Genomic DNA, 20,266 nt, shown 5'->3' with positions numbered 1-20,266 from the left:
TTAAATATTACCAAAATCTGATCACAATGTCAATTACGTCCCTGGGTGGGATTGAACCACCAACCTTCTGATTAATAGCTGAACACACTAACTGATTGCGCCACAGAGACACTTTGCAAAAAGTACATACTGACAAAGACTAATAAGCATTCATCTAGAACGTTTCCTAGAAAAACTTTAAAAAGTCAATAATCTGGAGAGTTTTTGTAAGATGTTTCTTCCAGCAACCAATGAAGAAACACATTGGTACTTTCGCATGATGAGTGAGTGCTTCAGGATCTCTTGCACTTACATGTGCAGCAGAGTACTGCACTGGAAGCATGCTGGGCCCATAACCCAGAGGTAGGCAGATTGAAACTATCCTTTGCTATATGCATTTTTTTTTTGTTCATTAAAGTAATCCAAAACTGGGATTGATATTTTAGCTTTTATTTTTACTTAAAGTACAATAACTTTTACCATTTTAATTTGTTTTAATAGTATATTGACAGTATTGTTTTCTTTCAAAAATCCACTTAATTTTCTTTACCCTATTATTAAAATGGTAATTGACAAAAACAAACTACATTGTCACCAGAAGAGCAATACAAAATGTACAAGTGATATATTAAAATCATCTTTACAGCTTGAATTTCAATGATGCATTGGGGCAATGATTTTGTGAGAAACATCTTTACCCTTAAATAAAGATTTTCTTAATTCCTTACCTGTGTGCTAATTAGATATCACCTTGTTTTCACATTAAACAGACTTCCACATGAGAAAGCAGCAAGGATGCAGTGGCGTTAATGTTTCCTGGTGTCAACCTGTATTATTTCAGTAGATATTGAAATGAGGATGCATCTTGCTGCCTTTCCAATGAAGCAAGTTTAATTTAGTAATAGGTGAAAAACCATCCCTACAAAAATGTTAATCAGATACTTGGCTTTGTGGACACTTTTCAGAGAACAAATTTGTTATCATAAAAATAAAGCCAGAAAATGAAGAGCTGTTTAATCACTCAATTGGATTTTTCTGCCAGCATTTTTCTTTTTCTCTGCAACCCACTGCTAAATTGTGCTTCCTAGCTGTTTTTTTTATAAAATCACTTAATCAAATCTAACTCTGATTACATCAGAGAAGGCCAGGTACCCTACACCATAAGAGGGGGTTTGCAATTTTGACTTGTCTACTTAAATATCACCAAAATCTGATCACAAGGTCAATTATGTCCCTGGGTGGGATTGAACCACCAACTTTTTGATTAATAGCTGAACACACTAACCAATTGCGCCACAGAGACACTTTGCAAAAAGTACATACTGACAAAGACTAATAAGCATTCATCTAGAACGTTTCCTAAAAAAACTTTAAAAAGTCAATAATCTGGAGAGTTTTTGTAAGATGTTTCTTCCAGCAACCAACGAAGAAACACATTGGTACTTTCGCATGATGAGTGAGTGCTTCAGGATCTCTTGCACTTACATGTGCAGCAGAGTACTGCAATGGAAGCATGCTGGGCCCATAACCCAGAGGTAGGCAGATTGAAACTATCCTTTGCTATATGCATTTTTTTTTTGTTCATTAAAGTAATCCAAAACTGGGATTGATATTTTAGCTTTTATTTTTACTTAAAGTACAATAACTTTTACCATTTTAATTTGTTTTAATAGTATATTGACAGTATTGTTTTCTTTCAAAAATCCAATTAATTTTCTTTACCCGATTATTAAAATGGTAATTGACAAAAACAAACTACATTGTCACCAGAAGAGCAATACAAAATGTACAAGTGATATATTAAAATCATCTTTCCAGCTTGAATTTCAATGATGCATTGGGGCAACGATTTTGTGAGAAACATCTTCACCCTTAAATAAAGATTTTCTTAATTCTTTACCTGTGTGCTAATTAGATATCACCTTGTTTTCACATTAAACAGACTTCCACATGAGAAAACAGCAAAGATGCAGTGGTGTTAATGTTTCCTGGTGTCAACCTGTATTATTTCTGTAGATATTGAAATGAGGATGCATCTTGCTGCCTTTTTAATGAAGCAAGTTTAATTTAGTAATAGGTGAAAAAACATCCCTACAAAGATGTTAATCAGATACTTGGCTTTGTGGACACTTTTCAGAGAACAAATTTGTTATCATAAAAATAAAGCCAGAAAATGAAGAGCTGTTTAATCACTCAATTGGATTTTTCTGCCAGCATTTTTCTTTTTCTCTGCAACCCACTGCTAAATTGTGCTTCCTAGCTGTTTTTTTTATAAAATCACTTAATCAAATCTAACTCTGATTACATCAGAGAAGGCCAGGTACCCTACACCATAAGAGAGGGTTTGCAATTTTGACTTGTCTACTTAAATATCACCAAAATCTGATCACAAGGTCAATTACGTCCCTGGGTGGGATTGAACCACCAACCTTTTGATTAATAGCTGAACACACTAACAGATTGCGCCACAGAGACACTTTGCAAAAAGTCCATACTGACAAAGACTAATAAGCATTCATCTAGAACGTTTCCTAGAAAAACTTTAAAAAGTCAATAATCTGGAGAGTTTTTGTAAGATGTTTCTTCCAGCAACCAATGAAGAAACACATTGGTACTTTCGCATGATGAGTGAGTGCTTCAGGATCTCTTGCACTTAAATGTGCAGCAGAGTACTGCAATGGAAGCATGCTGGGCCCATAACCCAGAGGTAGGCAGATTGAAACTATCCTTTGCTATATGCATTTTTTTTTGTTCATTAAAGTAATCCAAAACTGGGATTGATATTTTAGCTTTTATTTTTACTTAAAGTACAATAACTTTTACCATTTTAATTTGTTTTAATAGTATATTGACAGTATTGTTTTCTTTCAAAAATCCACTTAATTTTCTTTACCCTATTATTAAAATGGTAATTGACAAAAACAAACTACATTGTCACCAGAAGAGCAATACAAAATGTACAAGTGATACATTAAAATCATCTTTCCAGCTTGAATTTCAATGATGCATTGGGGCAACGATTATGTGAGAAACATCTTCACCCTTAAATAAAGATTTTCTTAATTCCTTACCTGTGTGCTAATTAGATATCACCTTGTTTTCACATTAAACAGACTTCCACATGAGAAAGCAGCAAGGATGCAGTGGCGTTAATGTTTCCTGGTGTCAACCTGTATTATTTCAGTAGATATTGAAATGAGGATGCATCTTGCTGCCTTTCCAATGAAGCAAGTTTAATTTAGTAATAGATGAAAAACCATCCCTACAAATATGTTAATCAGATACTTGGCTTTGTGGACACTTTTCAGAGAACAAATTAGTTAGCATAAAAATAAAGCCAGAAAATGAAGAGCTGTTTAATCACTCAATTGGATTTTTCTGCCAGCATATTTCTTTTTCTCTGCAACCCACTGCTAAATTGTGCTTCCTAGCTGTTTTTATAAAATCACTGAATCAAATCTAACTACATCAGAGAAGGCCAGGTACCCTACACCATAACAGGGGGTTTGAAATTTTGACTTGTCTATTTAAAGATCACCAAAATCTGATAACAAGGTCAATTAAGTCCCTGGGTGGGATTGAACCACCAACCTTTTGGTTAATAGCCTTACACACTAACTGATTGCGCCACAGCGACACTTTGCAAAAGTACATACTGACAAAGGCTAATAAGCATTCATCTAGAACGATTCCTAGAAACATTTTAAAAAGTCAATAATGTGGAGAGTTTTTGTAAGATGTTTCTTCCATCAACCAATGAAGAAACACATTGGTACTTTCCCATGATGAGTGAGTGCTTCAGGATCTTTTGCACTTACATGTGCAGCAGAGTACTGTAATGGAAGCATGCTGGGTCCATAACCCAGAGGTAGGCAGATTGAAACTATCCTCTGCTATATGCATTTTTTTTTGTTAATTAACGTAATCCAAAACTGGGATTGATATTTTTGCTCTTTTATTTTTACTTAAAGTACAATAACTTTTACCATTTTAATTTGTTTTAATAGTATATTGACAGTATTGTTTTCTTTCAAAAATCCACTTAATTTTCTTTACCCGATTATTAAAATGGTAATTGACAAAAACAAACTACATTGTCACCAGAAGAGCAATACAAAATGTACAAGTGATATATTAAAATCATCTTTCCAGCTTGAATTTCAATGATGCATTGGGGCAACGATTTTGTGAGAAACATCTTCACCCTTAAATAAAGATTTTCTTAATTCCTTACCTGTGTGCTAATTAGATATCACCTTGTTTTCACATTAAACAGACTTCCACATGAGAAAACAGTAAAGATGCAGTGGCGTTAATGTTTCCTGGTGTCAACCTGTATTATTTCCGTAGATATTGAAATGAGGATGCATCTTGCTGCCTTTCCAATGAAGCAAGTTTAATTTAGTAATAGGTGAAAAACCATCCCTACAAAGATGTTAATCAGATATTTGGCTTTGTGGACACTTTTCAGAGAACAAATTTGTTATCATAAAAATAAACCCAGAAAATGAAGAGCTGTTTAATCACTCAATTGGATTTTTCTGCCAGCATTTTTCTTTTTCTCTGCAACCCACTGCTAAATTGTGCTTCCTAGCTGTTTTTTTTATAAAATCACTTAATCAAATCTAACTCTGATTACATCAGAGAAGGCCAGGTACCCTACACCATAAGAGGGGGTTTGCAATTTTGACTTGTCTACTTAAAGATCACCAAAATCTGATTACAAGGTCAATTACGTCCCTGGGTGGGATTGAACCACCAACCTTTTGATTAATAGCTGAACACACTAACCGATTGCGCCACAGAGACACTTTGCAAAAAGTACATACTGACAAAGATTAATAAGCATTCATCTAGAACGTTTCCTAGAAAAACTTTAAAAAGTCAATAATCTGGAGAGTTTTTGTAAGATGTTTCTTCCAGCAACCAATGAAGAAACACATTGGTACTTTCGCATGATGAGTGAGTGCTTCAGGATCTCTTGCACTTACATGTGCAGCAGAGTACTGCAATGGAAGCATGCTGGGCCCATAACCCAGAGGTAGGCAGATTGAAACTATCCTTTGCTATATGCATTTTTTTTTGTTCATTAAAGTAATCCAAAACTGGGATTGATATTTTAGCTTTTATTTTTACTTAAAGTACAATAACTTTTACCATTTTAATTTGTTTTAATAGTATATTGACAGTATTGTTTTCTTTCAAAAATCCAATTAATTTTCTTTACCCGATTATTAAAATGGTAATTGACAAAAACAAACTACATTGTCACCAGAAGAGCAATACAAAATGTACAAGTGATATATTAAAATCATCTTTCCAGCTTGAATTTCAATGATGCATTGGGGCAACGATTTTGTGAGAAACATCTTCACCCTTAAATAAAGATTTTCTTAATTCTTTACCTGTGTGCTAATTAGATATCACCTTGTTTTCACATTAAACAGACTTCCACATGAGAAAACAGCAAAGATGCAGTGGTGTTAATGTTTCCTGGTGTCAACCTGTATTATTTCTGTAGATATTGAAATGAGGATGCATCTTGCTGCCTTTTTAATGAAGCAAGTTTAATTTAGTAATAGGTGAAAAACCATCCCTACAAAGATGTTAATCAGATACTTGGCTTTGTGGACACTTTTCAGAGAACAAATTTGTTATCATAAAAATAAAGCCAGAAAATGAAGAGCTGTTTAATCACTCAATTGGATTTTTCTGCCAGCATTTTTCTTTTTCTCTGCAACCCACTGCTAAATTGTGCTTCCTAGCTGTTTTTTTTATAAAATCACTTAATCAAATCTAACTCTGATTACATCAGAGAAGGCCAGGTACCCTACACCATAAGAGAGGGTTTGCAATTTTGACTTGTCTACTTAAATATCACCAAAATCTGATCACAAGGTCAATTACGTCCCTGGGTGGGATTGAACCACCAACCTTTTGATTAATAGCTGAACACACTAACAGATTGCGCCACAGAGACACTTTGCAAAAAGTCCATACTGACAAAGACTAATAAGCATTCATCTAGAACGTTTCCTAGAAAAACTTTAAAAAGTCAATAATCTGGAGAGTTTTTGTAAGATGTTTCTTCCAGCAACCAATGAAGAAACACATTGGTACTTTCGCATGATGAGTGAGTGCTTCAGGATCTCTTGCACTTAAATGTGCAGCAGAGTACTGCAATGGAAGCATGCTGGGCCCATAACCCAGAGGTAGGCAGATTGAAACTATCCTTTGCTATATGCATTTTTTTTTGTTCATTAAAGTAATCCAAAACTGGGATTGATATTTTAGCTTTTATTTTTACTTAAAGTACAATAACTTTTACCATTTTAATTTGTTTTAATAGTATATTGACAGTATTGTTTTCTTTCAAAAATCCACTTAATTTTCTTTACCCTATTATTAAAATTGTAATTGACAAAAACAAACTACATTGTCACCAGAAGAGCAATACAAAATGTACAAGTGATACATTAAAATCATCTTTCCAGCTTGAATTTCAATGATGCATTGGGGCAACGATTATGTGAGAAACATCTTCACCCTTAAATAAAGATTTTCTTAATTCCTTACCTGTGTGCTAATTAGATATCACCTTGTTTTCACATTAAACAGACTTCCACATGAGAAAGCAGCAAGGATGCAGTGGCGTTAATGTTTCCTGGTGTCAACCTGTATTATTTCAGTAGATATTGAAATGAGGATGCATCTTGCTGCCTTTCCAATGAAGCAAGTTTAATTTAGTAATAGATGAAAAACCATCCCTACAAATATGTTAATCAGATACTTGGCTTTGTGGACACTTTTCAGAGAGCAAATTAGTTAGCATAAAAATAAAGCCAGAAAATGAAGAGCTGTTTAATCACTCAATTGGATTTTTCTGCCAGCATATTTCTTTTTCTCTGCAACCCACTGCTAAATTGTGCTTCCTAGCTGTTTTTATAAAATCACTGAATCAAATCTAACTACATCAGAGAAGGCCAGGTACCCTACACCATAACAGGGGGTTTGAAATTTTGACTTGTCTACTTAAAGATCACCAAAATCTGATAACAAGGTCAATTAAGTCCCTGGGTGGGATTGAACCACCAACCTTTTGGTTAATAGCCTTACACACTAACTGATTGCGCCACAGCGACACTTTGCAAAAGTACATACTGACAAAGGCTAATAAGCATTCATCTAGAACGATTCCTAGAAACATTTTAAAAAGTCAATAATGTGGAGAGTTTTTGTAAGATGTTTCTTCCATCAACCAATGAAGAAACACATTGGTACTTTCCCATGATGAGTGAGTGCTTCAGGATCTTTTGCACTTACATGTGCAGCAGAGTACTGTAATGGAAGCATGCTGGGTCCATAACCCAGAGGTAGGCAGATTGAAACTATCCTCTGCTATATGCATTTTTTTTTGTTAATTAACGTAATCCAAAACTGGGATTGATATTTTTGCTCTTTTATTTTTACTTAAAGTACAATAACTTTTACCATTTTAATTTGTTTTAATAGTATATTGACAGTATTGTTTTCTTTCAAAAATCCACTTAATTTTCTTTACCCGATTATTAAAATGGTAATTGACAAAAACAAACTACATTGTCACCAGAAGAGCAATACAAAATGTACAAGTGATATATTAAAATCATCTTTCCAGCTTGAATTTCAATGATGCATTGGGGCAACGATTTTGTGAGAAACATCTTCACCCTTAAATAAAGATTTTCTTAATTCCTTACCTGTGTGCTAATTAGATATCACCTTGTTTTCACATTAAACAGACTTCCACATGAGAAAACAGTAAAGATGCAGTGGCGTTAATGTTTCCTGGTGTCAACCTGTATTATTTCCGTAGATATTGAAATGAGGATGCATCTTGCTGCCTTTCCAATGAAGCAAGTTTAATTTAGTAATAGGTGAAAAACCATCCCTACAAAGATGTTAATCAGATATTTGGCTTTGTGGACACTTTTCAGAGAACAAATTTGTTATCATAAAAATAAAGCCAGAAAATGAAGAGCTGTTTAATCACTCAATTGGATTTTTCTGCCAGCATTATTCTTTTTCTCTGCAACCCACTGCTAAATTGTGCTTCCTAGCTGTTTTTTTATAAAATCACTTAATCAAATCTAACTCTGATTACATCAGAGAAGGCCAGGTACCCTACACCATAACAGGGGGTTTGAAATTTTGACTAGTCTACTTAAAGATCACCAAAATCTGATAACAAGGTCAATTACATCCCTGGGTGGGATTGAACCACCAACCCTTTGATTAATAACCAAACACACTAACCGATTGCGCCACAGAGACACTTTGCAAACTTACATACTGACAAAGGCTAATAAGCATTCATCTAGAACGTTTCCTAGAAAAACTTTAAAAAGTCAATAATCTGGAGAGTTTTTGTAAGATGTTTCTTCCATCAACCAACGAAGAAACACATTGGTACTTTCCCATGATGAGTGAGTGCTTCAGGATCTCTTGCACTTACATGTGCAGCAGAGTACTGCATTGGAAACATGCTGGGCCCATAACCCAGAGGTAGGCAGATTGAAACTATCCTCTGCTATATGCATTTTTTATTGTTAATTAAAGTAATCCAAAACTGGGATTGATATTTTTGCTCTTTTATTTTTACTTTAAAGTACAATAACTTTTACCATTTTAATTTGTTTTAATAGTATATTGACAGTATTGTTTTCTTTCAAAAATCCACTTAATTTTCTTTACCCTATTTTTATAATGGTAATTGACAAAAACAAACTACATTGTCACCAGAAGAGCAATACAAAATGTACAAGTGATATATTAAAATCATCTTTCCAGCTTGAATTTCAATGATGCATTGGGGCAACGATTTTGTGAGAAACATCTTCACCCTTAAATAAAGATTTTCTTAATTCCTTACCTGTGTGCTAATTAGATATCACCTTGTTTTCACATTAAACAGACTTCCACATGCGAAAGCAGCAAGGATGCAGTGGCGTTAATGTTTCCTGGTGTCAACCTGTATTATTTCAGTAGACATTGAAATGAGGATGCATCTTGCTGCCTTTCCAATGAAGCAAGTTTAATTTAGTAATAGGTGAAAAACCATCCCTACAAAGGTGTTAATCAGAGACTTGGCTTTGTGGACACTTTTCAGAGAACAAATTTGTTAGCATAAAAATAAAGCCAGAAAATGAAGAGCTGTTTAATCACTCAATTGGATTTTTTTGCCAGCATATTTCTTTTTCTCTGCAACTCACTGCTAAATTGTGCTTCCTAGCTGTTTTTATAAAATCACTGAATCAAATCTAACTCTGATTACATCAGAGAAGGCCAGGTACCCTACACCATAACAGGGGGTTTGAAATTTTGACTTGTCTACTTAAAGATCACCAAAATCTGATAACAAGGTCAATTACGTCCCTGGGTGGGATTGAACCACCAACCTTTTAGTTAATAACCATACACACAGACTGATTGCGCCACAGCGACACTTTGCAAAAGTACATACTGACAAATGCTAATAAGCATTCATCTAGAACGTTTCCTAGAAACATTTTAAAAAGTCAATAATGTGGAGAGTTTTTGTAAGATGTTTCTTCCATCAACCAATAAAGAAACACATTGGAACTTTCCCATGATGAGTGAGTGCTTCAGGACCTCTTGCACTTACATGTGCAGCAGAGTACTGTAATGGAAGCATGCTGGGTCCATAACCCAGAGGTAGGCAGATTGAAACTATCCTCTGCTATATGCATTTTTTTTTGTTAATTAAAGTAATCCAAAACTGGGATTGATATTTTTGCTCTTTTATTTTTACTTAAAGTACAATAACTTTTACCATTTTAATTTGTTTTAATAGTATATTGACAGTATTGTTTTCTTTCAAAAATCCAATTAATTTTCTTTACCCGATTATTAAAATGGTAATTGACAAAAACAAACTACATTGTCACCAGAAGAGCAATACAAAATGTACAAGTGATATATTAAAATCATCTTTCCAGCTTGAATTTCAATGATGCATTGGGGCAACGATTTTGTGAGAAACATCTTCACCCTTTAATAAAGATTTTCTTAATTCCTTACCTGTGTGCTAATTAGATATCACCTTGTTTTCACATTAAACAGACTTCCACATGAGAAAGCAGCAAGGATGCAGTGGCGTTAATGTTTCCTGGTGTCAACCTGTATTATTTCAGTAGATATTGAAATGAGGATGCATCTTGCTGCCTTTCCAATGAAGCAAGTTTAATTTAGTAATAGGTGAAAAACCATCCAAGAGCTGTTTAATCACTCAATTGGATTTTTTTGCCAGCATATTTCTTTTTCTCTGCAACCCACTGCTAAATTGTGCTTCCTAGCTGTTTTTATAAAATCACTGAATCAAATCTAACTCTGATTACATCAGAGAAGTCTAAATACCTAACACCATAACAGGGGGTTTGAAATTTTGACTTGTCTACTTAAAGATCACCAAAATCTGATAACAAAGTCAATTACATCCCTGGGTGGGATTGAACCACCAACCTTTTGGTTAATAGCCATACACACTAACTGATTGCGCCACAGCGACACTTTGCAAAATTACATACTGACAAAGGCTAATAAACAATCATCTAGAACGTTTCCTAGAAAAACTTTAAAAAGTCAATAATCTGGAGTGTTTTTGTAAGATGTTTCTGCCATCAACCAATGAAGAAACACATTGGTACTTTCCCATGATGAGTGAGTGCTTCAGGATCTCTTGCACTTACATGTGCAGCAGAGTACTGCAATGGAAGCATGCTGGGCCCATAACCCAGAGGTAGAAAGATTGAAACTATCCTCTGCTATATGCATTTTTTTTGTTAATTAAAGTAATCCAAAACTGGGATTGATATTTTTGCTCTTTTATTTTTACTTAAAGTACAATAACTTTTACCATTTTAATTTGTTTTAATAGTATATTGACAGTATTGTTTTCTTTCAAAAATTCACTTAATTTTCTTTTCTGTGTGCTAATTAGATATCACCTTGTTTTCACATTAAATAGACTTCCACATGAGAAAGCAGCAAGGATGCAGTGGCGTTAATGTTTCCTGGTGGTAGTGGGGTACTGTGTTTGTGCTTTCCTCTGGTCAGCTCTGGTAAAAGTCAGATTTCTTTGTCTCAGATCTTCCTCTAGCCTTGTTCTTCTTTCGAGAGTTCCCTTGTGCTGCCTCAGTTGGATCTCCTTCACTTGACAGGGGGGTACCCGAGCAGCGACCCTCCCCAGCACTAGCCCAACTCCTACTTACCTGCCAGGTGAGATACTATGATCAGGAAGGTGCTTCTCCCAGGGAAAGGCTCACCCATTGCACTCTGGGTGTGCTGCTCCTGCGATTTCCCCAAATGTGGGAAACTTGACTGCATAATTTGTGTTTCCCCTGGTCGGCTCTCGTATAATTCAGATCTCTTTGTCTCAGGTCTCTCTCCAGCCTAGTTTGCTGTCTGTTTCCACTTCTCTTTTCTTAAACCGCTCCCTTCTATGCCCTTGTGCACCTTAATTAAATCTAACTCTGATTACGTCAGAGAAGGCCAGGTACCCTACACCATAAGAGGGGGTTTGAAATTTTGACTTGTCTACTTAAAGATCACCAAAATCTGATCACAAGGTCAATTACATCACTGGGTGGGAACCTTTTGGTTAATAGCCCATGTAAGTGCAAGAGATCCTGAAGCACTCACTCATCATGGGAATGTACCAATGTGTTTCTTACAAAAATTCTCCAGATTATTGACTTTTTAAAGTTTTTCTAGGAAACGTTCTAGATGAATGCTTATTAGCCTTTGTCAGTATGTACTTTTGCAAAGTGTCGCTGTGGCGCAATCAGTTAGTGTGTATGGCTATTAACCTAAAGGTTGGTGATTCAATCCCACCCAGGGACGTAATAGACCTTGTTATCAGATTTTGGTGATCTTTAAGTAGACAAGTCAAAATTTCAAACCCCCTCTTATGGTGTAGGGTACCCGGCCTTCTCTGATGTAATCAGAATTAGATTTGATTAAGTGATTTTATAAAAAACAGCTAGGAAGCACAATTTAGCAGTGGGTTGCAGAGAAAAAAAATTATGCTGGCAGAAAAGTCCAATTGAGTGATTAAACAGCTCTTCATTTTCTGATTTTATGTTTATGCTAACAAATTTGCTCTCTGAAAAGTGTCCACAAAGCCAAGTCTCTGATTAACACCTTTGTAGGAATGGTTTTTCACCTATTACTGAATTAAACTTGCTTCATTGGAAAGGCAGCAAGATGCATCCTCATTTCAATGTCTACTGAAATAATACAGGTTGACACCAGGAAACATAAACGTCACTGCATCCTTGCTGCTTCCTCATGGGGAAGTCTGTTTAATGTGAAAACAAGGTGATATCTAATCAGCACACAGGTAAGGAATTAAGAAAATCTTTCTTTATGGGTGAAGATGTTTCTCACAAAATTGTTGCACCAAGGCATCATTGAAATTCAAGCTGGAAAGATGATTTTAATATATCACTTGTACATTTTGTACTGCTCTTCTGGTGACAATGTAGATTGTTTTTGTCAATTACCATTTTAATAATCGGGTAAAGAAAATTAATTGGATTTTTGAAAGAAAACAATACTGTCAATATACTATTAAAACAAATTAAAATGGTAAAAGTTATTGTACTTTAAGTAAAAATAAAAGAGCAAAAATATCAATCCCAGTTTTGGATTACTTTAATTAATAAAAACAATGCATATAGCAGAGGATAGTTTCAATCTGCCTACCTCTGGGTTATGGACCCAGCATGCTTCCATTACAGTACTCTGCTGCACATGTAAGTGCAAGAGATCCTGAAGCACTCACTCATCATAGGAAAGTACCAATGTGTTTCTTCATTGGTTGATGGAAGAAACATCTTACAAAAACTCTCCACATTATTGACTTTTTAAAATGTTTCTAGGAAACGTTCTAGATGAATGCTTATTAGCCTTTGTCAGTATGTACTTTTGAAAAGTGTCGCTGTGGCGCAATCAGTTAGTGTATAAGGCTATTTACCAAAAGGTTGGTGGTTCAATCCCACCCAGGGACGTAATTGACCTTGTTATCAGATTTCGGTGATCTTTAAGTAGACAAGTCAAAATTTCAAACCCCCTCTTATGGTGTAGGGTACCTGGCCTTCTCTGATGTAATCAGAGTTAGATTTGATTAAGTGATTTTATAAAAAAAACAGCTAGGAAGCACAATTTAGCAGTGGGTTGCAGAGAAAAAGAAAAATGCTGGCAGAAAAATCCAATTGAGTGATTAAACAGCTCTTCATTTTCTGGCTTTATTTTTATGCTAACAAATTTGTTCTCTGAAAAGTGTCCACAAAGCCAAGTCTCTGATTAACACCTTTGTAGGGATGGTTTTTAACCTATTACTAAATTAAACTTGCTTCATTGGAAAGGCAGCAAGATGCATCCTCATTTCAATGTCTACTGAAATAATACAGGTTGACACCAGGAAACATTAACGCCACTGCATCCTTGCTGCTTTCTCATGTGAAAGTCTGTTTAATGTGAAAACAAGGTGATATCTAATTAGCACACAGGTAGGGAATTAAGAAAATCTTTATTTAAGGGTGAAGATGTTTCTCACAAAATCGTTACCTCAATGCATCATTGAAATTCAAGCTGAAAAGATGATTTTAATATATCACTTGTACATTTTGTATTGCTCTTCTGGTGACAATGTAGTTTGTTTTTGTCAATTACCATTTTAATAATAGGGTAAAGAAAATTAAGTGGATTTTTGAAAGAAAACAATACTGTCAATATACTATTAAAACAAATTAAAACAGTAAAAGTTATTGTACTTTAAGTAAAAATAAAAGAGCCAAAATATCAATCCCAGTTTTGGATTACTTTAATTAACAAAAAAAATGCATATAGCAGAGGACAGTTGCAATCTGCCTACCTCTGGGTTATAGGCCCAGCATGCTTCCATTGTAGTCCTTTGCTGCACATGTAAGTGCAAGAGATCCTGAAGCACTCACTCATCATGGGAAAGTACCAATGTGTTTCTTCATTGGTTGATGGAAGGAACATCTTACAAAAACTCTCCAGATTATTGACTTTTTAAAGTTTTTCTAGGAAACGTTCTAGATGAATGCTTATTAACCTTTGTCAGTATGTACTTTCGCAAAGTGTCTCTGAGGCGCAAACAGTTAGCGTGTTCAGTTGTTAACCAAAAGGTTGGTGGTTCAATCCCACCTAGGGACGTAATTGACCTCGTTATCAGATTTTGGTTATCTTTAAGTAGACAAGTAAAAATTTCAAACCACCTCTTATGGTGTAGGGTACCTGGCCTTCTCTGATGTAATCAGAGTTAGATTTGATTAAGTGATTTTATAAAAAAAACAGCCACGAAGCACAATTTAGCAGTGGGTTGCAGAGAAAAAGAAATATGCTGGCAGAAAAATCCAATTGAGTGATTAAACAGCTCTTCATTTTCTGGCTTTATTTTTATGCTAACAAATTTGTGCTCTGAAAAGTGTCCACAAAGCCAAGTATCTGATTAACACCTTTGTAGGGATGGTTTTTCACCTATTATTAAATTAAACTTGCTTCATTGGAAAGGCAGCAAGTGATGTCATCCAAGCAGTGGGTCAAAGTTGGCTTCAAACCTCGTCTGCTTATGAAAAGAGAAAAGGGGTATGCAGGGCATGGCGGCCTTTTGCGGTGCTTTGATGACCCCTAGTTCGCATTAAATAATGCAGTCGAGTTTCCCACATTTGGGGAAATCACAGGGGTCAGCATACCCAGAATGCAATGAATGAACCGCACCCTGGGAGAACAGTCTTCATGACCATGGTATCTCCTATGCAAAATAAGTATGATTTGGGATAGGGCTGGGGAGGGCCGCTGCTCAGGCACATCTCTGTCAAGTAAAGGAGATTCAACTGAGGCAGCACAAGGGAACTCTCATCTGGGGACAACAACTGCAGGGAGAACACATATTTTCAGATGAACATGGGAGGGCAGAAGGCTGCCTAATACTGAAGCACCCCCAAACAACAAACCAAATGCAACAACTAGTGCAAGCATTCCTGGGGGAAGGCCTGCAGCAGATGGATTTGCATATGGCGATGTCATCCAAGCAGTGGGTCAAAGTTGGCTTCAACCCTCGTCTGCATATGAAAAGAGAAAAGGGGCGTGCAGGGCATGGCGGCCTTTTGCGGCACTTGGATGACCCCTAGTTTGCATTAAACACCTCCACCCTCCGTCGGTGTGGGGCTCATGTTGGCTATGCCCCAGCCCCTGAAGCATTCAAGCTGATTTCTTGCAGCAGCTGGGCACTGTAACAGCTCCAGAGCTGCTCTGTAAGGCAAGTAAAAGGGTGTGGGCCCTGCAGCACTACCTGTAGTTCGCATTGTGCGAGACCCCTAGTTCGCATTAAACACCCCCACCCTCCTTCGGTGTGGGGCTCATGTTGGCCATGCCCCAGCCCCTGAAGCATTCACGCTGATTTCTTGCAGCAGCTGGGCACTGTAACAGCTCAAGAGCTGCTCTGTAAGGCAAGTAAAAGGGTGTGGGCCCTGCAGCACTACCTGTAGTATGCATTGTGCATTGGAAGGCACAAAGTAAGCAGACGGGAGGAGAAGTCAGGATAGTGCACAAGGGTATAGACGGGAGGGGCTCAAGAAAAAAGAAGTGGAAACAGACAGCAAACTAGGCTTCCAATGCACAATGCAAACTACAGGTAGTGCTGCAGGGCCCACACCCTTTTACTTGCCTTACAGAGCAGCTCTTGAGCTGTTTAATCACTCAATTGGATTTTTCTGCCAGCATAATTTTTCTCTTACGTCCTAGAGGATGCTGGGGACTCCGTAAGGACCATGGGGGATAGACGGGCTCCGCAGGAGACATGGGCACTTAAAGAAAGACTTTAGATCTGGGTGTGCACTGGCTCCTCCCTCTATGCCCCTCCTCCAGACCTCAGTTTACTACTGTGCCCAGAGGAGACTGGGTGCTTTTCAGGGAGCTCTCCTGAGTTTCCTGACAGAAAGTATATTTGTTAGATTTTTTTATTTTCAGGGAGCCTGCTGGCAACAGACTCCCTGCATCGAGGGGCGGAGGGGAGAGATGCACACCTACTTCTGTGAGTTGATAGGCTCTGCTTCTTAGGCTACTGTACAGCATTAGCTCCAGAGGGATCGGTACGCAGGTCTCACCCTCGCCGTCCGTCCCAGAGCCGCGCCGCCGTCCCCCTCGCAGAGCCGGAAGATAGAAGCCGGGTGAGTATGAGAAGAAAAGAAGACTTCAGAGGCGGCGGAAGACTTCATGATCTTCACTGAGGTAACGCACAGCAGTAAAGCTGTGCTCCATTGCTCCCATACACCTCACACACGGCAGTCAGTGTAAGGGTGAAGGGCTCAGGGGGGACGCCCTGGGCAGCAATATAGACCTCTCTTTGGCAAAATAAATATATATGCAGCTAGGCACTGTATATATATATATAAGAGCCCCCGCCATTTTTTTACTATATTTGAGCGGGACAGAAGCCCGTCGCTGAGGGGGTGGGGCTTCTCCCTCAGCACTCACCAGCACCATTTTCTCCACAGCACCGCTGAGGGGAAGCTCCACGGACTCTCCCCTGCTTATACCACGGTAGAAAGAGGGTCTTAAAGAAGAGGGGGGCACATAATTAGGCGCATATATATATGGAAATACAGCGCTACTGGGTAAACATAAAATTATTGTGTTTTTTTCCTGGGTCATATAGCGCTGGGGTGTGTGCTGGCATACTCTCTCTCTCTGTCTCTCCAAAGGGCCTTGTTGGGGAACTGTCCTCAGATAAGAGGATTCCCTGAGTGTATGGTGTGTCGGTACACGTGTGTCGACATGTCTGAGGTAGAAGGCTCTCCTAGAGAGGAGCAGGAGCAAATTAATGTGGTGTCTCCATCGACAACGCCGACACCTGACTGAATGGATATGTGAAATGTTTTAAGTGCTAATGTAAACTTATTACACAAGAGATTAGACAAAGCTGAAGCTAGGGAACAGTCAGGGAGTCAACCCATGCCTGTCCCTATGTCGCAGGGACCTTCGGGGTCTCAAAAGCGCCCACTATCCCAAATAGTTGACACAGATACCGACACGGATTCTGACTCCAGTGTCGACTACGATGATGCAAAGTTACAGCCAAAATTGGCTAAATGTATTCGATATATGATTATTGCAATAAAAGATGTTTTGCACATCACAGAGTCCCCTGTCCCTGACACGAGGGTACACATCTATAAGGGAAAGAAACCTGAGATAACCTTTCCCCCCTCACATGAGTTGAACGAATTATGTGAAAAAGCTTGGGAATCTCCAGACAAAAAGCTGCAGATTCCCAAAAGGATTCTTATGGCGTATCCTTTCCCGCCAATGGACAGGATACGGTGGGAATCCTCCCCTAGGGTGGATAAAGCATTGACACGCTTATCCAAAAAGGTAGCGCTGCCATCCCAGGATACGGCTACCATCAGGGACCATGCTGACCGCAAGCAGGAGGTTACCCTAAAGTCCATTTACACACATTCTGGTACCTTACTCAGACCGGCAATTGCGTCGGCCGGGGTTGTAGCGCGGTGGCAGCATGGACAGATACCTTATCAGCAGAGATTGAGACCCTAGATAAGGATGCTATGTTATTGACCATAGGGCATATAAAAGATGCTGTCCTATATATAAGAGATGCTCAAAGTGACATTAGTCTACTGGGTTCTAGAATAAACGCTATGTCAATTTCTGCTAGACGAGTCCTATGGACCCGGCAATGGACAGGTGATGCCGACTCAAAAAGGTATATGGAGGTTTTACCTTACAGGGGTGAGGAATTGTTTGGGGAAGGTCTCTCGGACCTAGTCTCCACAGCTACAGCTGGTAAATCAAATTTTTTGCCTTATATTCCCTCACAGCCTAAGAAAGCACCACATTATCAAATGCAGTCCTTTCGATCACAGAGAAACAAGAAAGTACGAGGTGTGTCCTTTCTTGCCAGAGGTAAGGGCAGAGGGAAGAAGCTGCACAACACAGCTAGTTCCCAGGAACAGAAGTCCTCCCCGGCCTCTACAAAATCCACCGCATGACGCTGGGGCTCCGCTAAAGGAGTCCGCCCAGTTGGGGGCACGTCTTCGAGTTTTCAGCCACATCTGGGTTCATTCGCAGGTGGATCCCTAGGCAATAGAAATTGTTTCTCAGGGTTACAAGCTGAAATTCGAAGAGGTGCCTCCTCGCCGGTTTTTCAAATCGGCCCTACCATCTTCTCCCCAGGAAAGGGAGATAGTGTTAAATGCAATTCACAAATTGTATCTTCAACAGGTGGTGGTCAAGGTTCCCCTGCTTCAACAAGGAAATGGAAATTATTCGACCCTGTTTGTAGTCCCAAAACCGGACGGTTTGGTCAGACCCATATTAAATTTAAAATCCCTGAACCTATACTTGAAAAGGTTCAAGTTCAAGATGGAATCGCTAAGAGCGGTCATCGCCAGCCTAGAAGGGGGGGATTTTATGATATCTCTGGACATAAAGGATGCATACCTTCATGTACTCATTTATCCACCTCATCAGGCGTACCTAAGATTTGCGGTACAGTATTGTCATTACCAATTTCAGACGTTGCCGTTTGGTCTCTCCAGAATTTTCTCCGAGAATTTTCACCAAGGTAATGACGGAAATTATGGTGCTCCTGCGAAAGCAAGGTGTCACAATTATCCCGTACTTGAACGATCTCCTCATAAAAGCAAGATCAAGAGAGCAGTTGCTGAACAGCGTATAACTTTCACTGAAGGTGTTACAGCAACACGGCTGGATTCTCAATATCCCGAAGTCGCAGTTGGTTCCTACGACTCGTCTGACTTTGCTTGGGCATTATTCTGGATACGGACCAGAAAAGGGTTTATCTTCCGATAGAAAAGGCCCAGGAACTCATGACTCTGGTCAGGAACCTATTGAAACCAAAACAGGTGTCAGTGCATCACTGCACTCGAGTCCTGGGAATGATGGTGGCATCATACGAGGCCATTCCCTTCGGCAGGTTCCATGCGAGGATCTTGCAATGGGACCTACTGGACAAGTGGTCCGGGTCACATCTACAGATTCATCAGTTGATCACCCTGTCCCCCAGGGCCAGGGTATCTCTCCTGTGGTGGCTGCAGAGTGCTCACCTTCTAGAGGGCCGCAGGTTCGGCATTCAGGACTGGATCCTGGTGACCACGAACGCGAGCCTCCGAGGTTGGGGAGCAGCCACACAGGGAAGAAATTTCCAAGGTCTTTGGTCAAGTCAGGAGACTTGTCTTCACATCAACATCCTGGAGCTAAGGGCCATATACAACGCCCTATGTCAAGCGGAGACCTTACTTCGCGACCAACCAGTTCTGATCCAGTCAGACAACGTCACCGCACTAGTTCATGTAAACCGCCAAGGCGGCACAAGGAGCAGAGTGGCGATGGCGGAAGCCACCAGAATTCTTCGCTGGGCGGAGAATCATGTAAGCTGTCAAAGTCAGAAAAATATCACGATGCACACTGCCATATTTGCACCTCATATGTGTCCCTGCTGCGCATGCGTGCGCTCTCCCGTGCGTGCGCATACTCGCTGTTGCGGGCACCCGCAGGCGCACGGTATGCGCATTTACGGTAGAGATTGTGTGCGTCTAGCGGGCGACTCTTTCGTTACATATTTTCACCATATAATGCATTTTGTAAATTATGGTCCCTTTGATAGATTCTGAAAGTTTAGTTAATGTAGTATGTTCCTGGACAGAGAGATCCCTCATTGTTTGATACGAAGGGTCAGACAGGAGTAATACAGTGGTGTTTAGTATCCATCGGAAGAGTATTTAATTAGCAATATTCCGGTGTTGGTTTGAAGCGGATCAATCGCTCGTGCGAATAGTTATGGACATAAGAAGTTTATGAACATTTACTGTATTTGCACTTACTTATCCATGCGGCGGGAAACCCAGTTTCCCTCCCACCTGAGCTGTTGGAAATAGTCACAGCCCACCTGTATGAATCAACCTATGACCTTTTGTTATAATGCGAAGACGAATTCCTGTGTCCAATGAACAATGAGATTGTAGGGACCATTGAATTGTATTGTGTGTGGGGCATAAATAGACAGGCCGATCACATCCAGCACTCACTCTTCATCGGTTATCATTGCTGAAAATCGGGAGCTGGATGTCCAGAGGCGCATGCGATCGTTTCCTTTGTGCGTAAGTTTTCTCCGTAATCATATTGTCTTTTCTTGTTATTATGGGCCATATCTTTCTCT

At 38.8% G+C, this 20,266-nt stretch overlaps 1 non-coding gene and 1 pseudogene across 1 annotated transcript; one reads left to right on the top strand and one right to left on the bottom strand.

Annotated features, from left to right (window-relative positions):
• The first annotated feature begins 11,241 nt into the window (after nt 1-11,241).
• On the top strand, nt 11,242-11,404 carry LOC135044184 (U1 spliceosomal RNA). The gene has a single exon (XR_010236903.1). It is a non-coding gene; the product is annotated as a U1 spliceosomal RNA (small nuclear RNA).
• A 3,252-nt stretch (nt 11,405-14,656) lies between these two features.
• Nucleotides 14,657-14,835, bottom strand: LOC135044139 (U1 spliceosomal RNA; annotated as a pseudogene).
• Nucleotides 14,836-20,266: the final 5,431 nt, after the last annotated feature.

The sequence above is a fragment of the Pseudophryne corroboree genome, unplaced genomic scaffold (assembly GCF_028390025.1).
Source record: "Pseudophryne corroboree isolate aPseCor3 unplaced genomic scaffold, aPseCor3.hap2 scaffold_893, whole genome shotgun sequence".
Classification (NCBI taxonomy): Eukaryota; Metazoa; Chordata; class Amphibia; order Anura; family Myobatrachidae; genus Pseudophryne; species Pseudophryne corroboree.
This window is presented reverse-complemented; position numbering and strand designations above follow the sequence as displayed.